The sequence below is a fragment of the Benincasa hispida genome, chromosome 7 (assembly GCF_009727055.1).
Source record: "Benincasa hispida cultivar B227 chromosome 7, ASM972705v1, whole genome shotgun sequence".
Taxonomy (NCBI): domain Eukaryota; kingdom Viridiplantae; phylum Streptophyta; class Magnoliopsida; order Cucurbitales; family Cucurbitaceae; genus Benincasa; species Benincasa hispida.
In genome coordinates, this window is record NC_052355.1 from 29,893,795 (window position 1) to 29,899,264 (window position 5,470).

At 29.6% G+C, this 5,470-nt stretch overlaps 1 non-coding gene across 1 annotated transcript; it reads left to right on the plus strand.

Moving 5' to 3' along the window:
• The first annotated feature begins 839 nt into the window (after positions 1–839).
• Positions 840–921, plus strand: TRNAS-CGA. Its single transcript has one exon. It is a non-coding gene; the product is annotated as a tRNA-Ser (tRNA).
• Positions 922–5,470: the final 4,549 nt, after the last annotated feature.

The window sequence follows — 5,470 nt, forward strand, 5'->3', positions numbered from 1 at the left end:
ACTTTGTGAGTACTTTTGAAGAAAAAAAATAGTCATAGGATGATAATAGACGATGTTGAGAATAATTCTAACATCAAAATATATTGGAGAAGACTTTGTGAGTACTTTAGAGTTTTAAAAGATGGCTCATTTATGCCAAAAAGATACGTCGCCGCTTAATGTTAAACTCGTAATAGTTTTAAAAAAAATATCTTTTGGTCTATAGATTTTTGTCTAATTTCTATTTAGTCTCTAGATTTCAAAATGTTACATATTTAGTTTTTAAGTTTTGAGTTTGGTTATAATCTAATCATTGAGTTTCAAAATGCTACAATTTTACTTTTGACATTTGAAATTTCCTTCAAGTGGATCCCTATATCTCGAGGTTTACACTTTTAACCTCAATTTTTTACTGAATACTCACTTCCGTCTCTTGGGGTTAATTTATGTTAATAAATTAAAAGTTGTTAAAGAATTATAATTAATTAAGTTTCACTATTTTTATCACTTTTAAAATTAAATTTAAAATTTCACTTCTAATCATTTTTAATTAATTAATAAAAATTGACGTGAATAATCGAAAGTAAATATTTAATGAAAAATTGAGGTTAAAAATGTAAAATCTTGAAATCTATTGATCAAATTGAAACACAATTTAAATCTTAAAGGTAAAATTATGACATTTTGAAACTTAGAGACAAAATTGAAACAAAACTCAAAACTTAATGACAATATGTGTAACATTTTAAACTTAAAAACCAAATAGAAATTAGGACAAAAGATATTATCTCTTTCTCTTTTTTTTTTCATCTCATTTATAAAATTACATATATTTTGTATTGAAGCCCTACAAACAAAACGTCGATATGTCCGAGTGGTTAAGGAGACAGACTCGAAATCTGTTGGGCTTTGCCTGCGCAGGTTCGAATCCTGCTGTCGACGATTGTTTCCTTTTATTTGTTCTCTAAAAATTGTATATAAAAAGCTTTATAATGTTAATTTACTCCGAAGTCATAAACCGATCTTAGCTCGGTTTGTAGTGCGGAGGACTGTAGTTAGTTCGAATCCGGCAGGTCGGAATTTTTTAACCCTTTTTGATTTTTCGTTTTTCCCAATATGTTATTTAATAGTATTTCAGTTATTTTACACACATATTTTTAATATTAAATGTTTGTGATAGCAACCTCTTATTGAATATACAAAATTATATTACGAATATCCTATTTGTTTTACATTAATTTTGTATATGAAAATCAATAGTGCGAACTAGTTTTTTTGAACTCGAATTTTAAATTAATACTAACAATAAAATGTTAATAATTAATATCATACTTTTCGATTGTCTATGGGTGTCATTAAAACGAATGGCACTCGTAGACATAAATAAGGCAACAAGCAATGATGCTTTTAACTCTTGGTCAATTAAGCATTGACGACATTGAAGATAGGTGAATTACGATTATCAACGTAGAATCTATGGTAATTTTTTCTCCAATAGTCTTCTCTCTTAATTTTCTACAATAAAACTTGCCTAATCTTATCTCATATTTTATTTTTAAAATGCTAAACTGTGTCGGAAACAATTTGGATTTTGGTTTTTATTTGTAAATTAAGTTTATAAGCTTACATTGAACCTCTAAATTTATCAATTTGCTATATACCTCATTTCAATGTAGAAAGATGACACCCAAAAAAAAACTTAAGAGGAAATAAACTCAATGTTCAAAAAGTAAAACCAGATAATTAAATGGTTATCAAATGGAGTCTCAATTTAATTTTATCAAAAAAAAGCCAGGTAAATATTACAACTAATCTTCTAGCCTTCTATGTTTTCGATTAGCATAGACTATTCTTTTAAAAGACAAGTCGACACAAAGAAGAAAGATAATTACAACATAACTTCCTCATCAAAGATGACATGAGAAATACTATTTGGAAAAGCATATTTTCAGATCAAAGAACAACCAGGATCTCAAAGCAGCAAAAGCATGGACCTGTTATGTTCTTCCCTCGGAGAACATGATAAAAGTAAGAGATAATTGACATTCTTAGCCCCATTGGAGGATTTAAAAAAAAAAAATGGACACCTTTTGAGAGTTTTTTTTTTACCCCTTCAACTTTTCAAAAAACGTAAAATTACAATATTATCATCTAGAATTTTAAAAGTCTTCTTCACTATTTTTTTTCTTTTCTCTTTTTTTCACTTCACGCTAGCGTGAATCGAAACCATCTCCATTCCTTGCCATTTTCTACTACTTGATTTCGACTGGATTTCTCATCTCAACATCGCTATAGTTTTGGATTTTTCATCTCAACATCATGTTCGATTTACCCTTTTTTTCGCACAATTCGTGGGTTGTTGTTTGAGATGTTATTTTTTTTTCTTTGGGTTCATCGATACTTTAAATCAATGTTTGGGGTAAAATCAACGTTTCCAATGTTCTCTTTTATGTTTAGCATGTTTAGATCTTTCAAATATAGGAGCATTTTTAGGGTTTCGGTCTATATAACCTACCTTCTCTTGCATCCAAATTCGAGTGAAATTTCTTTACTTTCATAAGGCTTTTGGCATTTCAACATCATTTTCGACGTTTTCTGAATGATTTGAACCCAAAAGGTTGGTTTGTGAGTAATTGCATGTAATATTTGTTGTGGGTAATTGCATGTAATTAGTTGGGAAGGGTGGAAGAGTAACTAAACATACAAAGTTTTCTTTACTTAAAATTAATAGTAAAAGTTGTATTTACAACTTAAAATTAACAATTAGACTTTTAATTCAGTCTTATACCGTTGGAATTCGAATATTATATTTCTTACTTAAGAAGAAACCATCATTATTGATTATTCAACAACGTATTTGGCCTTACACCGCTGAAAACCTCTGAATGTCTCGCAAAAAATATCCACTAGAAACATCAAAATCAAAAGCTCTTTACCAGTAAGGAAGTAGTTACACATTTGAAATATGCTTTCGTATAAAAAGTAATCGATAAACAAACCAACATAGCTAATTCGAAAAGATAAAAAAAAATGATTGATATATTCGATAACTTGTTACATAATGTATTGAGGAATCACAACTTTGTAGAGTACAATATTTTTTAAGACAAGCTTTTGGGTTGTGATGAGAATTTGGTTAATTTATTACTAATTGTGGTTGGTTGCATGTAATAAGTTGAGAAGTGTAGAAAAGTAATTAACCATACAAGGTTTTCCTTGCTTACATTACCTTCATCGTCATGGGGTCCAAAAAAATAAGTTTTTGAGAAAGCGTCCACTTTTCTTTCTTAAAAAATAAAGTTGGAGGAGGTCATTTTTGCCAATTTCTCAAAAGTAAAAGATATTAACTATATTACCAATGAAGTTAATGCCTTCAATAAATATCTGAATTGGGGTTGACAAAAATCCTTGCAAGTCCCCGCCCCGATCGGGCAGAGAATCCCTAGTTTGTCGAGGATGTGATCAAATAGGAGACACAAAATGGATCCCCAAACCAAGGACAAAGAAGGTATCATGCCTCATCCTCACCTCGTATATTCTTGTTATATATACGTGTGTAAGACAGTAGCTTAAAAGCTATCGTTATTATTATTATTATTTAATTTCATTTCCTAATATAATTAATTTTAATTTTTTTATTAAATTTAAAATAATAAAGTGATAAAATATTTTTTATTATCAATTTAAATTAGTAAAACAAAATAGTAATACTAACTTGTTACCTAAAATATTTACAATTTCAGTATAAATACCAAAGTTTAATTGATTTTGAATCAGAAATAATTAAATATAAAACATAAAAGATGAGAAATTTTTGCCCACAAGGACCCGATCCCCAAATGGAGATTTCCCAAATGCAGACAAGGATTACAAATTCCCATGGGGATGGGGATGGGGAGTGCATCTTCGGTCCGGTCCTGGTCTCGCTCCATTACCAACCCTATTCTAAATAATTAAAAAAAAATGAATCCACATTATTGACGGTATTTATGACCTTGCATCTATTTTAGACCGTCACCACACTTTGTCCAATATTTTTTAAAAAAATGCACTTTGTTGTCAAATTGAGGGGCACAACAGAACACATATGTGGAAAAATTATAATATAATAATCAAATATATTTTAAAATAAAATAAAACAGCTAAATAATTGAATTAAATAAAGAAAATGTTAGGAAATAGGAAAATATATGGAAATTTCCTTTGGATTTCTTACCGATATGTGTTTTACAAAATCCACAAAATGCCACAATTTATAAACAATTTGACAAGTACGAGGTGGATTATGTTGACACTAATAGTTTGTAATCTTGAGACACATGGACAACATTTGGGAAAATGGAGGTATGACATATGATTAATGGACACTAAGCATGAGCATCTAATGGTCGGTCATCTATTATCATAATATTTATAATATTCCCCTTATATGGCCATTATATACATGAAATATGTCTCATTAAAATATTACTGGGAAAAACCCAACGGGAAAAAACCCCAGTGAAGGAAAAATAGTATGTACTTCACATAATATACGCTCCTAAAAGAATGCAATATATTTATTCCCCTCGTGAAAACATCATTTAAGATCTCTAAGTCGTCGCATTCCAATGTCGTGCACCGATTTTTCAAAGGTTGCGGTCGGTAATGATTTTGTAAATAAGTCTGTCAAGTTATCATTCGAACAACGTTGTACAATGATGTCACAATTTTCATTGAGATCATGAGTGTATAAAAGCTTTGGTGAAATATGTTTTGTTCTATCTCATTTAATATATCCTCATTTGATTTGGGATAAACATAGTGTGTTGTTTTCTTATAATATTGTTGGAAGATTTTTATTAGAAAACAAGCCACATGTTTCACGAATGTGCTGAGTCCTTGATCTTAGTCATACACATTCTCGACTAGCCTCGTGAATTGTAAGAATTTTAGCATGATTTGAGAAAGTAGCCGATATGTTCTGTTTCACTAACTGCCACGATACAGTGTTTCTCCATATGTGAATATATAACTTATTTAAGATCTAGCTTTATGTGGATCAGATAAATATTGATAATCTACATAACCAACTAGATCAAAATTTAATTTGTTTAAATAAAACAAACTCATATCGATCGTTCCTCGGAGATAACGGAGTATGACCTTAATTATGTTCCAATGTCTTTTTGTTGGAGAATAACTATATCTTACTAGTTAATTTATTAAAAATGCAATATTTGGTCTTGTATTGTTGGCAAGATACATAAGTTCACAAATTGCACTAAGATATGGTACTTCGTGACCAATAAGTTATTTGTTATTATCTAGAGGTTGAAATATATCTTTCCTCGCATCTAGTGAACGAATTTCCATTGGAATGTTCAATGGACGCGCTTTGTCCATATAAAATATGTTCAAAACTTTTCCTCTATAATTTGACTAATGAATAAATATCTCATATGCTAAATGCTAAATTTGCAAGTCAAGGCAAAAATTTGTTTTTCCGAGA